This window comes from Amblyomma maculatum, chromosome 1 (genome assembly GCF_055883805.1).
Source record: "Amblyomma maculatum isolate TAMU_Amacu chromosome 1, ASM5588380v1, whole genome shotgun sequence".
In the NCBI taxonomy this organism is placed as follows: Eukaryota; Metazoa; Arthropoda; class Arachnida; order Ixodida; family Ixodidae; genus Amblyomma; species Amblyomma maculatum.
The window spans coordinates 273,507,798-273,533,022 of NC_139344.1; the positions used below are offsets into that span (position 1 = coordinate 273,507,798).

The 25,225-nt window shown below is 49.0% G+C and overlaps 1 long non-coding RNA gene across 1 annotated transcript; it reads right to left on the reverse strand.

Annotated features, from left to right (window-relative positions):
* Positions 1 to 19,505: 19,505 nt before the first annotated feature.
* LOC146206562 (uncharacterized) lies at positions 19,506 to 22,920 on the reverse strand. Its single transcript, XR_014704455.1, has 2 exons — positions 22,426 to 22,920; positions 19,506 to 22,330 (listed from the first exon to the last, which is right to left on the reverse strand). It is a non-coding gene; the product is annotated as an uncharacterized LOC146206562 (long non-coding RNA).
* Positions 22,921 to 25,225: the final 2,305 nt, after the last annotated feature.

Here is a 25,225-nt window from a genome sequence, read left to right on the forward strand (position 1 = left end):
GTCGGTGGCTCATCAGGCGTGGACCTATCGCCGGTTAGCCACCTGGTCCTGCATTAGATTTACACTCGGGTAGAGGTTTTGGTCCCTCTTCTCAACAAAACTGATAACTGAGAGTGCGGGGAGACATTGGCGGCTATTCGTCTACGAACCCGCTCTCTCATATCGTGACAAACTGGCGTCCGCGCACAGGACATTGCGCTAACCTCGATTAGCCCTGACCGCTAGGCAACGGCATAGCAGCGTGCACGTATTTTTCGTCCGATTTGGTTTGTGTTAAGCGTGATGTCTGAAGCAGAACGCCTAATCGCACTTGGTGAGAAGCTGGGTCTGCAGGGAGCAGAACTCCACGAATTTCTGAGGGAAGAGCGGGCGGTGGAACGCGAGCGGTGTAAACTGGAAGATCAGCACGAGAAAAAGCGCTATGAAATGGATAAGGAGCGTTCCGAGCTGAAGCTCAAGGAAATCGATAAGGAAATAGCTCTCCTTCAACTAAGGGCGAATGCTGACGTTAGCGTCACTTCAGCCAGTGAGCCCAGCCCGTCGGGTGGTGGAGGAAATGAATGATACCATAAAGAAGATGCGGCGCCGCATGTGTGCCGAACTGCCCAAAGACTGGGATAGATTCATCGAACCACTCCTGTTCGCCTACAGAGAGGTGCCCCAGGCTAGCACGGGGTTCGCACCATTTGAGTTACTCTACGGACCGAATGTCCGTGGCCCTCTGGCCATCTTGCGTGAACTGTGGACGGGCAGCAAGATTGAGGAAGAGGTGAAGACGGCCTACCAACCTGTCATCGATCTAAAAGAACGATTGGAGACGACATGCCAAATCGCTCATGAAACACTGAGCCAGGTGGGAGAGCGGTACCAAGCGTACTATGATAAAGAAGCCAAGCCACGGCAATTGCAGGTGGGTGATCAAGTGCTTCTCCTATTGCCCACGGGCCATAACAAGCTTACAATGAAGTGTATAGGCCCGTATACAGTCGTGGGAAGAAAAGGTGAAGTGGACTACGCTATCGACGTCGAGGACGTAACAAACACCTTCCGCGCCAGCATGCTAAAGAAGTATTTTGCCCGGGGGGCGCAACCATAACCCCCATCGCAGATTGTCTCCACGGTAGCGGCAGACGAAGAGTGTGCCGAATTGATGTGGTCACTGGAAGACCAGGTAGACCCACAAGACAGCTATATCAGACCAGCTAACGCCTCAACAGACGAAAGAACTGCAATGACTGGCATTAAAATATCGAGACGTTTTCACGGAGCAGTCAGGCTTCACGACATGGGCAGAATGCGCTCTGCCGACGGAGAAGAGCGAGCCAATCTTCGTGAAGCACTGTCCACTCCCTCACGCCGTCCAGCAAGCAGTCGAGAAGGAGGTGTATAATATGGTGCAGCTGGGAGTAATTGAAAAATACCACTCTCCCTACAATGCCCCTGTAGTGTTGGTCAAGAAACCGGATGGTTCGCGCCGGTTTTGCGTGGACTTCCGACGACTAAATGACGTGCTAGTGGCAGACGCAGAACCGATTCCCCGGGCGGACTGCTTAATTGCTGAAGTTGGCTCGAGGAAGTACTTTTAGAAGATGGACCTAGCAGAGGGATACTGGCAGGTGCCCTTGGAGGAAAAATCAAAAGAAAAGACCGCTTTATATGTAGCCCGAGCGGACATTACCACTTCAAGAACATGCCATTCGGCATCAAAACTGTCCCAGCCGTGTTCGCATAGCTCATGAGGAAAGTTCTTCAGGGAGTTGGCAACGTGCACCACTACTATGATGATACCTTGATAGCGACCGAAAACTGGGAGGACCACGTTGAGATTCTCAATTGAGTTCTCAATAGAATCCAGGAAGCTGGAATGACGGTGCATCCGAGAAAGTGCTACCTGGCTTTTGGAGAACTCTCCTTTCTTGGACGCAACATCGGAAGGGGCAACCTAAGCCCAATGAAGAGCACCTTGGAGAAGATCCACGACGCTCCGAGGCCTACAACTAAACGGCAAGTTCAGGCATTCTTGGGACTGTCGGGCTACTACAGAGACTTCATTCCAAACTACGCCACTATGGCAGCTCCCTTGACCGACTTAACTAAGAAGCTAGTGCCCAACAGGGTAAAGTGGGGGGACCGAGAGGAACGCACCTTCGAAGAATTGAAGACTGGCCTTTCGCGCTGTCGTGTGAAGCGGACGGCGCGGCTCAGGAGTGAACACAGACAGGCCAGTTGATCATTGAAGGGCAGAAAGGACCCCCGTCTTTATTCACAGGTTCCTTATATAGTCACATACGGTGATAAGCCTCCGACGTGCACCTTATCACGGTTGCGCATGACCGTATGCGCACGTCTCCATCCCGTGGCCTACGCAAGTAGGAAGCTATTGCCATGGGAGCGAGCCCACTCAGCGGACGAAAAAAAAGGCCTCGCAATCGTTTGGGCCATCAAGTTATTTAATTTTTTTTTTTGTATGGGAAGAAAGAACCGCAGGTGGTCTAAATTTCCGGAGTCCTTCACTACGGCGTCTCTCATAGCCTGAGTTGCTTTGGGACGTTAAACCCCACGAACCAAACCAAACCAAATTCACCCTCCAGACAGATCAACCCCTAAAATACATCCACGAGGCGCAGTTCACGAACTCTCGACTGCTCCATTGGACACTCCTACTGCAGGAGTACGATTTCACAGTGCAGAATATACGGGGGAAAGATAATGTCGGAGGTGACTACCTCAGCTGGGCATCAGGGTCAATCGTGCCAGGCCGATTTGTTGCTGACAACTAGCGGTCAGCGCGTTTTCCTTTGTTCTCAGTGCAATGTTATATTGTTCTATGCGTATGTATTGCGCCGTGTTTCTTTCTGCCAGCGTGCGTGAATTTACTGTCTTTTTGTGAAATGTTATTGCGAATAACATTCTTAGCACCGGGATGGTGAAGCAGAATTTGCCCGTGTTGCGACCGTCAGACGCGGTTGTTGAACCCAGCGCCGGGGACGCCGTCTCGAAAGTTCCGTCCCCCATCCGCCACTGTCTGGCTCCCGACTCCGGGAAAGCAGTGTTTCCCGTATTGCGAGCGTCTGCGAGGAGGAAGAGGAGGAGGAGAAGACATTTATTTAAGATTATATGATTTGGGAAGGGAGGTGCGTTTTGTTGTGGAGCTGAGTGGCAGACCCTATTCCGGGACGCTATTGGCCGCCGCCGCTGTCCGAGCTCTCTGGACCAGGACACGCTGGGCCTCCAGGTCCGAGCTGGACAGGGCCGCCTCCCAGCCCTCCCTAGTTGGCTGTTTTATTGCTTTTAGTTTTGTATTTTGCTGGCAGGCCCACACCATGTGGTATAAGTCAACATACTGCCCGCAGAATTTGCACCTACCCGTGAATGTCGGGTCCATGTGTTTTAGTATGGCAGGATTTAGAAAACACCCGGTTTGTAGCCGTCTCAGGCGGCACTCCTCAGATCTGTCGATACCTTTGGCAGGTTCCGGGAGTGCCCTCCTGCAGAGGCGTAAATAATTTGTAATATCCGCATAAGTTTGTATGGTTGCCTCGGTAGAACCGGGGGATTGAGCGGAACAGCAGCCGGCTGCTTGGGGCAAGACGTTTCGGCCGGGGAGTTTACGTTTTACCGCAGCCGCTGATTCGCCCGTCCGGGGCCCCGGCCTGTCAGCAGACGGCGGCGGGGGAGGGGGGCGGTATACGGGCGTACGGTGCAATGCGTCTGGTCAGACTTAAGTCGGGATCGAGACTCGGAAAGTGGTGGTGGTGTGCTCGCTAACCGCGCGTGTGTGTGTGGCGCGTCAGCCAGGGGGCGTCTGCTCGTCGCAAGGTGTCCGGCCCAGCGAGGCATGTCTCAGGCGAGCCGACGACAACAGCACGGCGCTCACCTCGGATCGGACCCTATACCACCCCGAACAGCTAAGCACTCGCTGCATGTCATCTGGTGAACTCTTTCTTTAATTCTTCCCTTCCAAATTGTTCTTTGTTGTATAACCTTTCATCTTTATATTTGGATGCTGTTATTCTGTTCTGTTTATTCTGTGCCACCTGCTTTGTTTTGGAGTAGGATTTAACAGTTTTAAATGTGCTGATTTTCCTTAAAAATTAAATTCTTTTCTTTTCATTCCAGACAATCCTGTGTCGTGCCTCCGGTCGGTGGCTCATCAGGCGTGGACCTATCGCCGGTTAGCCACCTGGTCCTGCATTAGATTTACACTCGGGTAGAGGTTTTTGTCCCTCTTCTCAACAAAACTGATAACTGAGAGTGCGGGGACATTGGTAGCGGCCTTTCGTCTACGAACCCCCTCTCTCATATCGTGACACAGAATATCTCGCTCAGCATCACCGAGACTATTCACCACACCTGCCGGGATGCCGTCGAGTCCTTGCGCGGTGTACGCGAGATAGAGCTGTCTAGGGCCGCTCGCGTGACCTTGCAGTCGGGCTCGGATCCTCCTTTGGACTGGTTGGGGGCCAGCGGGGTTGAGCATTCGTGACATGCTATAGGGTAGATAGGCAGGGGGGATTTGTATGTCTGTGACATGTCGTGTGAGGTGTTGAGACATGTTGACAGGTTGGCCAGTACTTTCATCCCTGATTGTCGGGGCGGTGTCTCTCTTGTCGAGCGATGCCACGTAAGACCAGAACTTCCTGGTACAACTGCGACCGGCGCTTGTGATGGCTCTTATCTGCTCGTGGTCATATTGGGCTATCTTGCGCTGGACCATCCCCTGCATGGCATTACTCCATATTCGTTGGCACTCTTCGTCCAACCCGCCTTTCACAGCATGACGGTGTAGTCGGTTAGCCTCACGAGGCGTCTTCAGCGCAGCCTGCACCTCACAGTCCCACCAGCATTTGCGTCGCACGCCTCGCCGAGAATTCGTCCGAACTTCGTGCTTCTGCATCAGACAGCGCAGCTCCCTGACGAACTCCTCGTAACTCTGACTGCACTGCCGGCTGCGCTCGAATTCCGCCGCGACGAGCTCGTAAGCTCTCACAGGCAGGCATCACCGGGCCGGTTCCCGATTTTCTCTTCGTGCACCTCATTAGACGGATTATGTGAGCGTAATCTCCAGGCGGTTGTGGTCGCTGCCTGCACTGAAGGTCCCCTCCTCGTCAATGTGAATTCGGTGCACGCGTCGGGACAGGTCGCCGGACGCGAGTGCATAATCAACGCAACTGCGGCTGCTCCTTGCACATCATGTGAACTCCCCTTCAATGTCCGGGCGGAGGTTTAATACCTCAAGGGAGAGTGCATTGGCGGTTTGCTATGGAGCTCGCCGTTTAAATCTTGGTAGCTGTCTAGCGACTGAATGGGTCCATTGAAGTCACCTATCACCAACACTTCCTTTGAGCCCGCCCAATGGCTCACCTCGGTCGCGACGCATTGCATGACACTGCATTGCCTTCGCGGTAGCCGCCGGTCACTGTCAGATAGACGACGCCCACAACGATTGGCACACCCATAAGGACTCCGCTGGTCCAGATGGTCACTACACGCACAGGGTATTTCTTCCTAAAATGTGCCGTGCCGACATAGGAAGCCGATTCCGCCACCTTTGCGGCCTTCTCCGCTGCAGTTGCGCCATATCCAGTGCCAGTGGGGATGGATTTGTGGTGTCTCTAGGTCGCGAAGGTGCGTCTCAGCAACCGCGAACAGCGACACATTCTCTGCATCTAGGTTCCTGTATAGTTCCTCTCACTTGTGCTGCTTTCTCGCGACATGCATATTCAGGAACCCTACATTCATCTCAGCTTTCTTCCGACAACGTTGGCGGTGGCGCCGGAGGTGTAGTCCGTAGTGGCCTTCAGGGCGCTGTCCTGCCTTGGATGTGCCAGTTAAGGCTGGCTTCCCGTTTTGCTGCAACCATGGCACCACGAGCGCTGCCTGCCCGTCCTCTATTGTTCCCCACTGGGGCCACTGGTGAGCCAGGTGCTGTCGCCCCATGTCGCCACCACAGTGGTACAGATTCTGGCTGGCATTTCGCCTCTGCGGGCTCTGCCAGTGCTGGGAGTATCCCATGCGGTGTTGGCTTCTGTTGCTGGTGTTGTGGTGCCCTCACTGGTTGTACAGGGCCGATTCCTGGGTCTGGCGACGCCGGGTTCACCAAGGGTCGAGGTAGTAGAGGTTGCTGGGGTAGTAGCTGAGGCTATAGTGGGACCTGATTGGTGGTATTCCCCTGGTGCATTTTGCCAGTTTCGTTGGGGACCACCGTGCTGGCAGCCGCTATTTTCTGTAAACCTCGGCTTGGGGCCTGTACGCTCTGCTGTCGTTATGTATCTAATACCGGCAGTGTCAGGTGAACAGAGGGTATGCTCGGAGGCCATTGCTGGAGGCCTGTACATAGCTGTCTTGGAACAGTGGGGCCAACTGGAGGGCTGTAGGGACTCCATGCGGTGACGTCTCGGGTATCGGAGCCGAGCCAGTGGACCACACAGTTGCTGTCTATCACAGGCTGCGTCTCACTGGATGGCTGGTCCCATCGTTGCAGCTGTGCCCTGCTGGGCTGCGCTTGAGCGAGCTGCTGTGACGCTGGGGTGCCCGCATCGCCCAAGTCCATCTGGCTGTGTGCCTTTTACCCTGTACTGGAATTCCTGTCAGCAGGGCTCATTTTGTCTAAGGGTGGGCCATTCTTTCCTCGAGGGAGCCGACCACACTTTGAGGCTGGCACTGTGTAGCTGTGGTTCTCTTCCCGCGGTGCCTGCTGTAATCCTAAAAAAGGGGCGAGCCACGAACGCCACCTCTTTTGCTACCTGCCTTGCTGTGGCGGCCAAGTAGTGGTCTCCATCCTTCGCTAGCCGTCTGTCACCCACGAGTACCTGAGACACATCAACGAACACGGCCTTCGCGTCCGTATAAAGCGTTTTGAGCTGCACGTTTAGAAACATCGCTCTTGCTTTTTAACTCTTTGCCGCGTGTCGTGATCTCTGGAACAGAACAGACTACAAGCTGTTGCTTGTACGAGGCCATGAGCTGGTGGATTGTCCGAACGATTGTTTCCGGCTGGGCGTTCTTAATTATGTCCGCTATTCCTACGTGCAGGATTAGCAAAAGACTGCTGCCTACTGAGACGTAATGCTCGCTCAGTATACGCTGCGCATCGGTCACTGACATGCGACGCTCAAAAATGCACCTAACCTCTGCGTTCTTTCCCAGCTGGCGACGGAGTCTTCCAGCTATGCGCTGCGCATTGCCATCTCCGATTATCCACATTTCGCAGGACGGGTCCCTCTCTTGTCGGGTTTCTCTGGTCTGCCTTTTGCCAGGCGGTCGGTTTTCAGGCGGTAGTTGCACATCTGCGCCGTGCTGAACCTTTTTCCTCCCGCGCTTGCTGTTCGCCTCCGGATGTATCCATTGTGAGTGTTGCAGAGGGCTCGGTACGACAGGCCCTGGACGTCCGACGTTGTGGCTGCCGCGACTTATTTGCCTTGTCCGTTATTGGGGGTGGTGGCAGGTCCGCGTCTGACTGCCCAGTGGTACGTTTCTCCACCGCCAAGTGGGACAGCTGACGCAGCCACCGCATAGCAACAGGCAGAACCGCGAGCGGATCGGCCATTTCGACGCCGTTCATCGGTCGCGCAACGCTTCCTCCCGCGGACAAGTCTCAACGTGATCCTGCCACGCGCCAAATGTGTGTGCGTGCGTGTGTGTGCAAACGCCGGCCAAGCCTGGAGCTCGTGAGAGAGTGCGCCGCCCTCGCCCGTCTGGTGGAGGTGGAGGAGATGAGGTCGGACCACCTGCGATTGAGTCATACCATCTTGCCCAGGCGCTCCATTTCCTGTGAGGGTTTACCCTTTCCCTGTGAACTGGAAAACCTATAAAAAGCAGCGGCCGACTCCGCTGAGATAGAGACTACTTTGACGCGCCGTTGTTACAATGCTAGACACCAGCTGTGTGAGAGTGTCTGTATTCTCTCTGGGGCAGCTTCTCTGCCCGCTACTTCATGATGTTTTAGTAAAGGTTGTTTCACTGCCTTGTCGTGGCGGAGGGGCTTGCGAAACTCGATGAAGTCGTGAGCTCTGCTGTGTAGGGCCACCCAAGATAGACAGGTCACGGCAGAGAGTTCTGAAAAAAATGTGATTCACTGGAGAAGGTAATAGCAACCCACTCCAGTATTTCCTACCAAGAAAACCCTATGGCCAGTCACAATACCATTAAAGATATGGCGCCGGAAGATGAGCCCCCCAGGTTGGAAGGCGTCCCACATGTTACTGGGGATGAACAAAGGGCGATTCCTAGTAGCTCCAGGACGAATGAAGCGGCTGGGCTAAAGCCAAAAGGACGCTCAGTTGTGGATGTGTCGGGAAGCGACCGGAAAGTCCGATGTTGCAAGGAGATATATCAAATAGCAACATGGATTGTAAGATCTATGACGCAAGGTAAACTGGATGTCGTCAAGCGAGAAATGAACAGATTGAACATTGATATCTTGGGTATCAGCGAGCTCAAGTGGACCGGAATGGGAGAATTTAACTCCGGCGACCATTATGTCTTTTATTGTGGGCACGAATCCAAGAGAAGGAATGGGGTCGCTCTCATAGTAAACAGAAGAATGGGCAAAGCAGTGCTAGGGTACAACCCCAAAAACGACCGAATGATTTCACTTCGGATCCAAGGTCACCCTTTCAACATAACAGTTATCCAAGTCTATGCACCGACCACTACTGCTGAAGAAGCTGACGTTGAGAGATTTTATGCGGACCTACAATGCCTTTTAGACCGCACCCCATCATCAGACGTCGTTTTTCTCATAGGAGACTGGAATGCTAAGGTCGGGAGTGAAGAAATACCGGAATTATAGGCAAGTTCGGTCTTGGCGAGCCAAATGAAGCTGGGCAGAGGCTAGTAGACTTTTGTCAAGAAAACAACCTGACCATAGCGAATACTCATTTTCAACAACACAAGAGGCGCCTGTACACATGGACTTCACCGGACGGTCTGTACAGGAATCAGATCGATTATATTCTTTGCCGGCAGAGATGGAGAAGCGCTATACAAGCAGTAAAAACAAGGCCTGGGGCCGATTGTGGCACCAATCATCAGCTTCTTGTTGCCAAAATTAAGCTTCGATTGAGGAAAACGCAGAAAACTAGAAGGCCTTTCAGGTATGATCTGGATCAAATTCCATTAGAATATGCTGTGGAAGTGAGGAATCGATTTCAAGAACTAGATCTAGAAGACAGAGAGCCCGAAGAGATGTGGACCGATGTTCGTGACATAATACAAGAAGTTGCTACTAAGGTAGTTCCAAAGCAAAAGAAATGCAAGAAAGCAAACTGGTTATCTGAAGAGGCTTTGCAAATAGCTGAGGAAAGGAGGATGGCAAAAGTTATGGGGGAAAGAGAAAGATACAAGGCTCTCAATGGGGATTTTCAGAAAATAGCAAGGAGAGATAAGAATGCCTTCCTGAACATACAGTGCCAAGCAGTTGAGGACAACAGCCAATTAAGGAACACAAAAGCTCTGTATAAGACAATCAAAGATATCAAAGGAAGCTTCTGTGCTAAGCTGGGTGTGATAAAGGACAAACGAGACAAGGACCTCACTGAAGTCTCAGAGATAAAGAAGAGGTGGCAGGAATACACAGAAGAACTGTACAAGAAGGACCCGAAAGTGCAAACCCAACATAAGACAGTTGTGATTACTGATCTCGAGCCGGGCATCCTGAAGAGCGAAGTTGAATGGGCCTTACCCAGCCTTGCTAAGAATAAAGCTAGCGGAATTGATGGCATTCCAGCTGAGTTGCTTCAAAACCTCAACCATGACGCTGTTAACATTCTGCATACATTATGTCAGAAGATTTGGACAACCCTGCAGTGGCCACAGGATTGGAGGAGGTCAGTTTACATCCCCATCCCAAAGAAAGGCAGTCCCAAAGATTGTTCCAACTACCGCACGATCGCGCTTATTTCGCATGCTAGCAAGGTGATGTTGAAAATCCTCCAAGGTAGGCTGCAGCAGTATGTGGATCGGGAGCTTCCGGACGTGCAAGCTGGGTTTCGCAAGGGCAGAGGAACTAGAGACCAAATTGCCAACCTTCGCTGGATCATGGAAAAAGCAAGAGAGTTCCAGAAACCCATCTACTTCTGCTCTATTGATTATGTAAAAGCGTTTGACTGCGTAGATCACCGCAAATTGTGGCAAGCTCTCCAAGAGATGGGAGTCCCAATTCACCTCATCTGTCTCCTCAGGAACCTGTATGAAGGGCAAGAGGCCACAGTCAGAACTGGGCATGGTCTTACTGATTGGTTTCCGATCGAGAAAGGAGTGAGGCAAGGCTGCATACTGTCGCCCTGCCTATTTAACCTATATGCAGAGTGCATCATGAGGAAGGCCGGTCTGGACGAGTCTTCAGCTGGAGTGAAGATTGCTGGAAAACGTATCAACAACCTTAGATATGCGGATGATACCACTTTAATGGCAGAAAGTGAAGTGGAACTCAAGAGACTTCTGATGCGCGTACAAGAAGAGAGTGAGAAGTTTGGGCTTAAACTGAACATTAAAAAGACAAAGATCATGGCGTCTTGCCCTATCCAGTCCTGGAGCATCAATGGACAAGAAGTGGAAGCTGTGACAGATTTTCTCTTCTTGGGCTCCAAGATTACCTCGGAAGGAGACTACAGCCATGAAATTAGGAGACGCCTGCTTCTGGGAAAGAGAGCAATGGTTAGCCTTGACCGTCTAGTAAAGAGCAGAGACATTAGTCTGCCAACCAAGATCCGTATAACTCGTGCTATGGTCTTTCCAGTTGTGATGTATGGATGCGAGAGTTGGACTGTGAAAAAGGCTGACCGCCGAAGAATTGACGCATTTGAATTGTGGTGCTGGCGAAGACTCTTGAGAGTTCCTTGGACTGCCAGAAGATCAAATCAGTCGATATTGTCGACTATAAACCCTGACTGCTCATTGGAGGGTCAAATTCTGAAGTTAAAGCTCAGTTACTTTGGTCGTCTGATGAGAAGAGAGGAGTCGCTGGAGAAAGATTTGATGTTGGGTTAGGTTGAGGGTCGCCGGAGAAGGGGTAGGCAGCGAACGCGATGGTTAGATGGCATCCTCAAGTCACTGCAGATGAAGTTATGTGATGTTAGGAAGATGGTGAAAGACCGGAAAGCGTGGCGTGACATGGTCCATAGGGTCACAAAGAGTCGGACACGACTGAACTGAACTGTTTCGTTAGAAGACGCCTGCTGGGACCGTTCATGCCATACGCCGTCCACGGAGCCGCCAGGCCAACGCTACCGAGGGGCCGCGCGCCGCACGTAATAACTGCTGGCAGCGGTACGATACTCAGGCACTCGCGACCCAAACCTAACAATTGGGGCAGCGGTGGGACGACGACGACCAAGCCGTAAACGTGGTTGGAGGGACGAGCCAGGCGATACCGTCGTCCAACAACTGGTGAACAGCGGATAGACGAGGACGACCAAGCAGTGACCGTGGTCGGTGAAACGAGCCAGGCCTGACCGAGGTGCAACATCTGGTGGGAAGAGCGGAGATGTCCCAGGCGTGACCCGTGAATCAAAGCAGCTCAGCGGAAAGTCGGGAGCAGTGCAACGAGCCCTGTGTGATGACTGGTTGCCTGCAGCGAACGACTGCGTTGGATTCTTGGCTGCAAGGTTTGGTGAGTGCGGGACTTTCTTCTACTGAGGTTTGCCAGGCTTTTGTTAAGTAGAGAACAGAGCTGGTAATTGTGTTGTCGTTGTTGCTGGGTTAATTGCAGCAAGGCAATAGTGGGCAGTAGAGAAGGCAGCACTCGGAACAGCCATGGATTTGGATTTGAAGTCGTTGCGCAAACCGAAATTGCTGGAGCTTGCGAAGGAGTTGGGTCTGGATTTGTCAGACAAACTAGGAAAACCAGAAGTGTTAAAGGCTATTCTTGAGTTGGAAGCTGAAGATGACGAGCTTTTGGAATGCCTTGAGATCATTGACGAACGTCACGAGAAAGAGGAACGTGAACGTAGAGAATGTCACGAGAAAGAGGAACGTGAACGTCAGGAGAAAGAGGAACGTGAACGTCACGAGAAAGAGGAACGTGAACGTAGAGAACGTCACGAGAAAGTAGAACGTGAACGTAGAGAACGTCACGAGAAAGTAGAACGTGAACGTAGAGAACGTCACGAGAAAGAGATGCGTGAACGCAGGGAACGTCACGAGAAAGAGATGCGTGAACGTAGGGAACGTTTCGAGAAAGAGGACGCCCGCGTAAGGAAACTGATGCAGCTGGAGATATCAGCACATAGAATGAGCGTGGAAAGGATCAAAGCTTGCAATGCCATTCAGTGTAACGGTTCAATACCGCGAGATGGTCCGCCACCGTTCCTCATTGCCGAGGATATGACAGAGTATTTGGCAGACTTTGAGAATGTCTGTAGAAGTAAACGCTTCGAGCGAGATAGCTGGGCGCAGAAGTTGGTAGCTCTTCTCTCCGCTGAAGCGTCGGAAGAAATCAAGCGCTTGGTTGGCGACAGCTTGAAAAATTACGATGAACTAAAAGAGCCATTGCTGATACGATATCAGATAACGCCTCAGGATCTTCGGAAGAGATATGAGAGCGAGAAACATTGTGACGAGGCATACTTTGATTTGGCCTATCAGTTGAAAGCCGCTGTAAACGAATGGCTAGACAGTGCGGAAGTTCCGGAGCAAATCGAACTTGCACCGGAGTGTGAGAAACAGCTTGCGGAAACGGCCGAGCAATGTGACCGCAGTAGCGAGCCGACCGAGCCTCGAACTGAAGAGTATCCTGTTACTTTGGTCGAGCCACTAGCTGAGGTTAGCACAGGAATTAATTGGCGAGAAGTCCGAAGTGACGCCGTTAAGCAAGGTGAACTGCATGCCGACCCGAGTAGCTGCAGGAGATACAGTTCCATCAGATGAGAGTGGGGAACTGGCAATAACTGAACCGCCTCTCGAGTCAGAAGCAGAAGCTTGTGGAGAGTGTGGCGGAGATGGAAATCAGCTAGAAAATGAGAAAACTTCGGTTTCCGAAATCAGCTGTGTCGTAGAGCATGGGCACGCAGAAAAACAAGTGCCGATCAGGGAAACTGCGCAGCCCGCGAGTTGCGATCAGCCAGGGCAGACCGACGAGGAGTGCGCGTACGCTGTAGAGAGCGAGACTTGCGAAGGCGACAGCGAGCGACCTGAGCAGAATCAGAATCGTTCGTTCTCGGATACCACGCTAGGTTGTATTCGCGAAAGCAACCCCGGTGCGAACACGGACGTGGCACACATGGCCCTCACACAATCCGAAGCGCCCCAGCTGTCGAAGGAGCTTGATTGTGCGCCGGTTAGCTCCGAGCGAGGCGACGCACTGAGTGGCGAGCCGCCAGAGCAAATGCCTGGAAGGGGGACTGACGCGACTGACCTCAGCCGTTGTTGTCGTTCGGACTTGACTGAAAGTGAGTCATGGGCTGCTGGTCGCGAATCAGACGCGGCACCGCACTTTGATCGTTTCAACGACGCCCGTACCCTACTAGCTCCGGTTACCGCTAGAACATTGACCGCTAGCTTGTCAGAGATGGCCCAGAAAGAAAGCAAAAGGCTAGTATTCAAGTGCTGCCGACGAAAAACGCGGAAAGGCAGACGCGATCGTAAGGAGAGCAAACTCAAACGATTGCAAAAAGAATGCAGAAAGCCTGTGTTCCATCAGTGCTGCCGTAGAAAAAAACGGAAAGGAAGGCGCGAGAAAGAAGCGAGAAAGTTGAAGCTATCGCGAAAAAGAAAGCGACTATCCCAAAGGCACAAATGCGCCCGTGCCAAGAAAAAGCGTGACTGGTGCGCCAAGCGTAAGGAGAGGGATAGGGTGTTTAGAAAAGTGAGTGGTGATCCATGCTCATGCGTTTCTTTGCACAGAAACAGGAAGGTGCGGTTGTTCCGTGAAACGGACAGCCGAAGCTTTAGTGAAAAGGGTGATCTCAACGGTAATGCCGATGGCTTAAGCAGCTTAAGTCGGAGCCCATAATGTGAGAAGAAGCCTCAGTTTTCACTTCTTGTTATTTTTCTTCCTGACATAGGATTTTGAACAGATGGCATTGTATTATTTTTGTTTGAGAATGGTGTTTTTGAAAGCGCAATTTTCAAATTTTTGTACGCGTTCCAAGTGCTGCTGAGCTGCCCTTTAATATAGATGGGGGCATAAGAGGGAAATAGTCTGGCAAAACTTAGTGAAGTTTGTGCCGTGCTTGCTGGCTGAACGGTTGAGTTTTTAGCGTGGTTGTGACGTTGTGGGTTGTCAGAATTCTCTCCTGAAGACAAGTTGCAGAGTGCCTTAGAAACCCGGACTTGCCAAGGAATTCTTCAGGCTGACTGGCTCAAGAGAAACAGAGTCGGATGACCCCGGCTAGCAGCCAGCAACATCCCGATCCCTCCGGACAGCGGATGCAGTCCCCTGCCCTTCGGGATCTCCCTTCCCCGGCGGGGCAGTCTGTTACGTTTCTGCACCGACAAGTGGGACAGCTAACGCGGCCACCGCATAGCAACAGGCAGAACCGCGAGCGGATCGGCCATTTCGACGCCGTGCATCGGCCGCGCAACGCTTTCTCCCGCGGACAAGTCTCAACGTGATCCTGCCACGCGCCAAATGTGTGTGCGTGCGTGTGTGTGCAAACGCCGGCCAAGCCTGGAGCTCGTGAGAGAGTGCGCCGCCCTCGCCCGTCTGGTGGAGGTGGAGGAGATGAGGTCGGACCACTTGCGATTGAGTCATACCATCTTGCCCAGACTTGTTGGGCGCTCCATTTCCTGTGAGGGTTTACCCTTTCCCTGTGAACTGGAAAACCTATAAAAAGCAGCGGCCGACTCCGCTGAGATAAAGCCTACTTTGACGCGCCGTTGTTACAACGCTAGACACCAGCTGTGTGATAGTGTCTGTATTCTCTCCGGGTCAGCTTCTCTGCCCGCTACTTCATGATGTTTTAGTAAAGGTTGTTTCGTTTGAAGACGCCTCGTCTTTGCTGGGACCGTTCATGCCGTCCGCCGTCCACGGAGCCGCCAGGCCAACGCTACCGAGGGGCCGCGCGCCGCACGTAATAACTGCTGGCAGCGGTACGCTACTCAGGCACTCGCGACCCAAGCCTAATACCAGTTTGTGGGCTCTGCAGTTCGTGCCCACTTCGTGGTGCCCACTAAAGTCCCTTGATAATTTGAAAGTAGCGACACTCTCCTCCGCGCCGCGCTTTCCTCCTCGATTCTCCTCGCGCGGCGGCGGCGAGCGCTGCGCACGACACGCTTTTTCCCCCTGACGCCCGCCGGCCGGCCGCAGCAGTGAGTGAAGCGCGAGCTTTTGGGCCAGGTCAGCGCTCCAGGAGTGCACAAAATTTTTGAAAAATTGCGAGAAAAGCATTGAGAATGCCTAAAGTTCATGAATTGATTGCTTTCTTCTTAGAACTGTTTGAATGGGGAATACTGATAAACAAAGCTTTCAGGCGAGTTCTGTGCTACAGACACTTTTTAAGTCTCATGATAAGGTTTTACTTTGTGCACTTAATCTAGTACTGCCTCTGACTTTGTGTTTTTTTTTAGAGCGTGAAATCTGTCACCGCGGTAAAACTTCAGAAAACGATCCAGGCTGGTGCTTTGAGCTTCAAGATTAGAGAAGGTTAAAGCAGGACTTAGTCTATTTCGCTACTGTCAAGCTATCTCTCTAAGCATAGTATATGTCACGTGATCAACCATGAGATTGGATTATTGGTTAATTGTACATGTATTTCAATCAATTACTGGGCCAAATTAATTGATAGTTAGTAAATTACAATTAAAATCTAAATTTTAGCTGCAACACCGAACCGTATACCGTTGGAAAGCTTAGGCCAAGTGTAATGGCACTGTGCTAGTTAGCGATCCGCGCTAATCTGCGTTCATTAGTTAATTTTGTATAAAATCAAATTTTGAGTTGTTCCTTGCTGCTTCGAGGAACAGGTTTGCCACGGCAGTCTTGATATGATGCTGTTGGAGGAATTAAATAATTTTATGAGTACGTGGCCCCTCACTGACTTCGCGTGTGGTTAAAAGACAGCAGGGTACACTGGGAGAAGTGGTGGGCCCTATTGCCGATACACTGAAGTTCTGGGGCAAGCATGCTGTGGTCTCATGCGCTGTGTAAAAGAGCTTGGTTTCATTGAACGCAACAATCAAATAAAAAATTACAAGGTGCACATAGGTCTTCAACGTGCGGAAATGAGAAAGCATATAACTGCCAATTCATTAACTATCGCTATCCTATCTATCACTATATCTACTAATGCCAGAGACCTATCGTAACTGTCACTATCTGCAACGAACACTATCACCTCACTATCCGGGCCTATTACTATAATTTACTATTATTATCCGTAACAGTCATCATCATTACCTATCACTATTCATAACCATCACTATTTAATCTGATGCCGTCCCATGACCCATTGATATACTTCAATTTTCATTGACTTACGTTGTCAGTCATATCTCTATTATCTCATAATATCTGACGAGACAACTATACATTGACCTTTAATTCTTATACTTTCTTGTTTTCTCATAAATGGAGGTGGGAAAAGAGCAAGCCACAGAAATAACTGACTACTATCAGCGCGAGGTTCATGTCTCTGTCGAGGAGGCTTCCTTTACTTCAGGACAGGTCGGTGAGAGAAAATTGATGGAACTGCGTTTGGTCTGTTTTTTTTTCGAGTTCAATATTGGCGGCTCAAACTGGTCTTCAGTGAAATGTAGCTAGAACATAGAGCGATGAGATAATTACTCAGGCTAGGTGAAAAAAAATCTTGCATACAATTGAAATGAGTAATATGTTACAGTGTTAAGAATTGTTGCTCGCAAAATGTTCCCCTATTTTTACATAATAACTATAATCATCATTGATTGTTTAAGTTTCGTAAATACAGAAAATTGATGCAATGATTCCGGCGGATTTGACATCGATGGGATAACTTTTCTCGCAATAAATGAATACGCGGAATCGCGCTTTAAGAGCTCCAGCTTTCAAAGCGAAGGTAACCTGCCAACGCCTTGTAGTCATGGTCAAAGTGAAGCGTGTGTGATCATATGAACACCTCCTGCACATTGGCCGTATCCCTGATAAAACGAACGCATATTTTTTAGGCTGTGGCTAAAGGTACGTCGGACGGACCCGATCAATGGTCTTAAAGGTACGTCCGACGGACCCGGTGCGTTTTTCTTCGGGATCCGTCCGACGGATCCGGGAAATATTTTTCAGAGGTACGGCGGACGGACCCGATCGGTAGGGTTCTTCCGACGGACCCAACGCATTTTTCTCCGATATGGGCCTTGGGATCCGTCGGGAAAGCCGGACTCAGATGTGGTTGTAGCAACAACATGGTTGCCATATGTAGCCAAATCGAAGTTGGTATGAGGTGTACGTGCGAGGAAGTATGTCCTACATACTGCATGCGTGAAATGTGAAATTACAAAGAATAGTACAGTGGCAAGAATAGTGCCTAGAATGGGTGATATACTACGTGATGGCACGATGATAGGTTTACGTGAGTTGGACCGCGGCAGGGTGGCAAGCACGACCAGAGCGCAAGCGCATGTAATCGCGGTGTTGACGGCCAGCCCGCGGCCCGCACGCCCGCTCATTTGGTCCTCGTTATTATGTGGATTAACGTCTACGACGGTCGTTATGTAATTATGTAGTTTTGATTCTTCAAAGTTTCCTCACTTCCATCTGTGATGAGATGCGTCACGTAACGCATCGCTTTCTGCTCGCATTGAGGTTTGGTGCTGCAAGTTCTACGTAGTACAAGCGGCGCTGAAAAAGCTGGGCACCGCCGGCGTGTCTCTAGCCCAAGCATCGCGTCATTCGTGTTTGTTGTACAACTGGAGGTATGGTTTGTGCTTACCGTGAGATGCTGTGATTACGGATTACGTCCTACTAGAGTGCTGTGTGAGACTACGAAGAGTGCTGTGATGAGTGCGCCGATGTCCGGACGGACATCAGTGTGTCCGTTTATGATCGGCGATGTTGCACGTGCATGTCAGTGTTTATTAGGTGCAGTGGTAATTTATTTACACGCGCTGTGCAACAATCAGACGAAAATAAGTCATCGACAATTTGTTAGCCTGTACTACAGAGCTCAAAACTCGGAAAATGGGAATGCACGATGCAGTTTTCGCATGTTGGAGTGGACCGAAAAATAAGTGCCCAGCCCACACCGCCGGGATGCGTATTACTACAGGTGAAATGGTTCAGGTTTCTGTAAAATAGCTGCCTGGCACAGCACCTTTCTAAATGTTCAGGCTTTGTACTATTGTTGAAGGCCACTTTATAATTAATAAAGGAACGAATATGCTTTATGTGTTAATGACTAATGCTTTTTCAACATATTATGTTCATTTTTTTTTCGTTTTTCCTTAGTTTCCATTGTTTTTCATGCTAGACAAACACAAATAGTACACTTTTAAACTTGTCAGTCCAAAGCTGAACATGAATATCTGCCATGCATGTGACAGCTTTAATGCTAGAAAGGTTGACATGTATAGCATGTACGTACACGCTGCAACATCGTTAGGCTACTTGCCCCAAGGTCGTGATGTTTAATACCAGTGATGGCAGTCGCACTTTGGTGCAGGTGAAATGCAAATGCTTCTGTTTTCTGCAAGATGTCAATTCAAAGTACAAAGCCCAGGCAGTCAAATTAGTCTGAAGCTCTCCACTACGGTATTCTTCATAGCTACATATGTCACTTTAGGATGTGAAACCCTACATGCCACAGGTAGGCTGCATTGTTTTTTAGATTTTGTAACCTCTCATCTATGTTTTGCAACATTTGGCTAATTTTAGTTCCCAAACAGTTGCTAAAGATGAAACCGAAGCAGTTCTTGGCATGGTTTGCTGCTTAGATTAATTTTCTAATTGCAGTTCTTTGAAACTTGCATCAATGCTGGACAGTTCAAATAGCAAGCAGTTGAATTACAGAAATGATGTGGATCATGCATTTCAGTTCTGACAAGTGGAAAGTAACGGTCCCCTCCTTGCATGCATAGGTGCCTTTAGACAAATACATACTCGGGTGTGTGATTGTGACGCATATCAAGGGTCAACAGAAGGCCATGTGGAGCCAGTGTGATATTCTTCATGAAGGCTAAAGTAAAATTGTACAACAGCTGCTGTACCATGCAGAAAAAAAATTGATCATTTAGTGTATGATTAACTGACCATGAATAGCATCTTACTCAGAGTATGATGTGATATATATCTGGTTTAGCATCCCAAAATAACTACGGCTATGAGGAACACAATAGTTGAGGGCTCCGGTATAATTTCGACCATCTGGGGTTCTTTTACATGCACTGACACCGCACGGTGCATGACGGCCTATTGTTTCGCCTCTATTAAAATGTCCCTGCTGTGGCTGGAACCAAATCTGCATCTTTGGGTTCAGCAGCCAAGCACTCTAACTACTGAGCCAGCACAACGGGGCCAAGTATCAAAATGCATGCCATTACATTTCTTTCTAGCCTGTGGTTTTCTTCACAGAACTAATGTATACAAGGAAAAGTAAACAGCAAGAAAACACTAGTTTTATTGCACATTATATTCACATTTCAGCAAACATTCTCTAGGAAAAAATTTCTCATAATGTTTTCATGGAAACCATGAACAAAACAAAACAATGCACTTACTCCACTCGAATTATTAATGGGCAAGGTTGCATCTATGCTACTACACTGCACTTATCACAAAACCACAAGCCCCATCTGCTTTGGCCAATCACTTGATGGAACTAACGGAGACAGATGTCGCACACCACAGACTGGTCGTCTCGCAACATATCTCTGCATATGTTGCATTTTAATTTCATGCCTTTCCACTTAGTTTCAACTGTTGCCAGCATTACTAGTCACCCATCTTTTCTGAAATTCCTTTTTACGCTGTTGGGATCAGCATCCTTGTTAACAATGGTCTCTGGCATTTTAGATGCTATCATTTTCACATCTTCCTCATCTGGAAGAACGAAGGAAATGACAAGCTTTGAGCAGACAAAAAATTAGGGAGACTCCTAATCTCCACCTGTAAGGGTATGGTGTGCCAGCGTTAATGGTTCTTGCCTGCAGATCCCACTGTGGATTCTCGTTAATTTACATGCCCTTTGCTACAAACATTACTACTAATTCCTTAATTCATGTCTCTGTTATCTCAGATATACTCATTAGCATACGGTCGTAGGCTGCCCTGTTAGGTGATAGACAACCTGGCATAGACCTCTGTAAGCCTCAACCTTTCTTAATCGGAGCTGAAACATTGAAGATGAAATATTTCAAATATAACTTTGTAAGCTTGGCTTAACAGCTCCTGCCATGTCGTGTGGCCTCGTGACATTTGGCTCGTGGCACTTTTGGCTTGTGCACAGGGGTCATCTGTTAAACACTGGTTAACATGCATGAAAAATACATTTTCACACAAACTGGTGGCAAATGGTCAAGTGGTGCACTGCAGATTCTGAAATGTATACCTATATTCATGCAAGGATCGCATCATCACATAACATGATCAAGAGTTCTATCAGTACCTGTAGTTACATAGCATTTCAATGCCCATTAAAGGACCACCTCAGACAATGGTTGTTGTTATCTCAAGACCTGTTCTAACAGCGTACTGACACCATTCCACTGAGCGATGGACATGTATATGCATACCCTAGATAGCTCATGATTGTGGATCTCATTTATTTCTATGACTTCCAAGGAGTTCCTGTCGTCAGAAACTTTATGAAATCGGGACAGTAGTCTTGAAAGGTGATGAAAAGAAATAACCAGGTTACCTTGACGCAATGCTAAATTACAGAGGGTGAATATGCTGCATGAAGATACCAAGAAGCTTGTACAAAGAAAAGTGAGAGTGAAATGGCAGGATTTTTGAAACATTGAAATAAACTACAAACTATACTTGTCAAACCTGTCATTAAGGAATGGAAATCATGCAGTAATCAAAAACACAACATGGAGGACATTTTAGGTCATCTTCACAAAACACATACCCAAACCTCACACACAGCTTCATACTTATGAAAGAGGACAAACCAATATGCAAGGAGTGTGGAGATGAACTAACAATAAACCATATCTTACACATGCGCCAGAGTCGAGAAAAGAGGAAACATTTTGTACAATTTCCAACAGATCCATTTCCATCCCAGCATGATCCTAGGAAAGACGTGCAAATTTCCTGCATTTTTGGTTTCCTAAAATGTTCCTAAACAAGCTACATCCTAAAGAACATTTTAGTCATTACACACAAAATAAATACATTAAACCTTGTTCTTGGTGCATGGCAGCATTAGTCGCTTAGGCACCATAAAAATCAACACAATGCTGTAGTAAGGTATACCTTGGTTAGCTATGTTATATGAGACAAGCTTTCGGCCTGGTGTGGTCCTTATTCACGTGACAGCGCTGTCATGAGGGTCTATGTCCCAGCGATCGGAAAGTGACCTATTCCAATAATTTTACAAACTGAAGGTGATTGTACAGATTTCTAAAGACTGGAGTGCTCAACTGTTTTATCAACGTCCGCCTGCTTTGACAGCCTGGAGTGAAACTGTTGAAGAGAATACGTTTCTGAAGGCGTTGCTTTCAATTACGGGGCCAACAAAAAGCAGGTGAATGTCAAACGCCGCCTAGATAGGCTTTCTAGCAAGACAGCGGTGTAGCGTGGAAAATCGCTCCGCCGATCCATCGCTGGCGCCGCTGACTTGAAAGGCGAACTGTTCAAACTTGTATAGCTACTGACCACACCTGAAACACTGAATTGCGCATGATTAAGGCAGAATTTCTCTAACACTGAGCACTGGTAGCTATCGATTTCGCGCCCAATATTGTGAAAATCTGTCCTCTCTTCGATCATTGATACGTCCACGGTTGAACATTTATGCGCCTCGGGGTAGGCCAGCCGTGGGAACATGGATGCGTGGTTGTAGCAACGATCGCTTGCATGGCACACTCTGCAAAATTCCAAGAGTCAGCTTCTTCAACGAAATGTGCAGCGCACATTTTCTACCGCGTACCTAAGCCCGGGGATGCATGCATATCGATCCCGATCGTTTCAAAGCTGCGCGGCCGTTCAGTCGGGTCACGCTAACCTCGAGCATGCGGGGGTTTAAACTACATGTACGCAAACTTCAACGACAAGAAAAAGATGCAGCCTAAGCACTTTAGTCTAGTAATCCCCTATATACCAAAGAACATTGCTGTTCACAGGGAATTCGGATCATTCACGCTTCCGGCTTTCCGGTTGTGCACTCTTGCGGTGCGGTGCAGTAGGTCTTCGCCTCGACGAGTCGATGTGCAGGCCTCTAGTAGATTCGGCATGTCTTCTGCCACGGCTCTGAGGTAGAATTTAAACGAAGAATTTAGCTAAAAACATCCTGTTTCCTCGGTCTGCATGTGAGGAACGAGCACAATGCCATTTCACATACATACTTTGGACTGCCGAATGTTCAGCTGCACGACGAGGTGTGTGTGTGTTGTGCCGGCGCTAGATCTTCAGAGGTCGATGCAGAACCTAAGACAGCGTAAATGCTAGGAATAGCTCGCTCGCATTACGGGCAGATCGGGGTGATAGTTTAGTGCGAAGCGAAAGCTGCTCGTGAATGTGCGTATCTCGATGCCAGCTGGTGGAGCTGGTGCAGTACGTAGCATATCGCCTGCAGCTATGTGCTTGACAGCGATGTTTGCCGTACACAACCCTAAGTGAAGACCGTGATCTATGTTAGAACGGATGCACTCTTCGTAGCACCTCATCGAGAGTCGCGGCTAGCTGATATCATAGAGGATGAGATCCATTCACGCGTAGCAAGCGGAATGGGGCCGCGTTCGACGTGCATATAGCCATGAGCCTGTATATCGACGTCCGCCGTATCTTTACGAGAATCGAATGGATCCGTCGGACGTACCTTTAGACACTTCGTATTTTTTAACCCACGCGTGCGTCGAAGCATGGCAAGACACATTCAAGAATTGAAAAAAAAAAAAATGCCATACGACCTAACTAGTGCAGATTACCCGCAATACCTCGGGTTTACTTGCCAAAGAGTTTTTCAGGGCCAGCATTCAATGCTCCCGAGTAACCGACGCACACTACAAGTAAAAGCTGGAAAGGCTAGCTCATCTACAAGCCCGAATTTTGATTTTTAGTGAAGGAGGCCAGGGATCCTAGCATAATCGCGACAAATGCAATCAAGAGACTATAATTTTCCAGTTATTTCTGACAGCAAAAAGCAGATTATAGCGCCCTGTTTCTCACTGTACAGAAGTTGAAGCGTGTTAAATGATGGAGACTTGGAGCCTCGCAGAATATTCAGCATGCTGCAGAGGACAACCTTATTTTTATACAATGAACATGCTGCCGCCGCAAAAATATTGAGCAGCAAGCAGAAATAAAAAACGCAGCGTCAGGTGACGCGTAATTACGGGGAGTGAGAAAGGCACTCGACGTCGCAAACAACTCTGTTGTTTCTAGGAATAAACGTCTTTCGACTAATCTTGTGAATCCATTGACTCGTGCGCAAGCCGTCACGCTTGCCTTGAGATATCATGAATACCGCATAACCATCTTCAGGTCGCTTGCTGCAGTTGTACGCGCAACAGCACGGCATAGAGCTTGCACGCTGCAATAAAAGCACAGCGCGCAATATTCGCTCGCCGAGACTAGGGGAAAAATGGCGCGAAGGAAAAAGAAAACACAAGGAAAACGCCGGACGCGCGTCGGTTTCCAATGGCAACGGCAGGGAGACCAATCGTCGCTCAGGAAATCGGGCGGAGAGCCATGCCTTCAGCGAAGGGGCGCGCAAGGGGCGAGGAGGAGGCGAGGAGGTAGCGCGGCGGCGGCAAAGTTCAATCGTTGGCGTAACTTTCAAAGTATCAAGGGGTTTTAGTGCCCACAGTCGTGTTGCGCCATCTATTGGAGCGCCAGGAACTGCGAAGAATTTTGCAAACACGCGCGCGGGGGTGATCACGGAGGCCATGGATTTTGTTCAACGCACGGAGTGCTCGTTGAGACACCTTTCTATTCTTACACCATGCACGCCAACTAGCTGTCACAAAGATACCCTACACTGTTCTTAATTTAAATTTTATATTGTTTTTCAATTTTGCAATATTTAAGCGAGATGAGGAATTATAAAAGGAAGCTTGGTGCACGGCCATACCAAAATTATACCGGACGTCTTGACAACCAATCGGAAACGGACACTCCTACTATACACCCACCACTCCCGTGATTCCAAATACTTGCGACGTCCCTATGGTCCGCTGTACTGGTTCCGGAGAAAGCACCTTAAAGAGGGATGACTGTCGTAGTAAACTTCGAAGGACAACGTTTCCCGGGAAGAGTGGCGGGAGTAAAACGTGAAGTGTGTACATCGTCAGCACTATGGAGAGGACCAAAAAGAATTGGAGATGGCCGGGCCGCGAATACGCTATTTTGCACTCAAAAGAAATTTTGTATACAATTGAATCCCCTAGGCTGATAGGCGAGGCATCTTTGAGATAAAAGATCTTGATTGAGGGGGTACATGTATGAATTTGTAACACAATTGTAACATTGCCAGAGCAGAAACCAATTGTAGATTACGCAAATAAACTTTTGATGGGGTAACTTTATGCCAGCTCTTTGTTTCCCAACCATATTCAGCCAAAACAATTGTCACAAAGTTGCCCCGCCGTGCGGGGCAACTTTGTGACAGCTTTTAACTTTAATATAGCCGTTAGTATTAAAGATGCAGATTTGTAGAACGTACCATCGTCTGAGGGAAGGTTTTAGCAACTTTATGCCACTATTCTTTCGCCTTTATGTGGATCATTGTTCAGCGAGAGAATGAAAACGTACGAAATCTGTCACAAAATAACCTCATTTTACGGTATATTTAGAGATATGGAATGGGATCAGTTAAGGATAAGGATTGATGGAGAATACCTCAGATATCTGCAATTCGCTGATGACATTGCCTTGCTAAGTAACTCATGCTATAAACTACAAAGTATGACTGATGACCTAGTAGACAGGAATAGCAGAAAGGTATGCTTAAAAATCAATACGTAGAAGACTAAGGTAATGTTCAGCAGCCTCGAGAAGGAACGGCAGTTAACAATAGGTAGCAAAGCACTGGAAGTGGTAGGCGAATATGTCTATACTTCGGACAGGTAGTAATTAACCGCAGATGCAGACCATGAAAGAGAAATAATTAGGAGAACATTGGGATGGAGTGCATTCGGCAAGTTT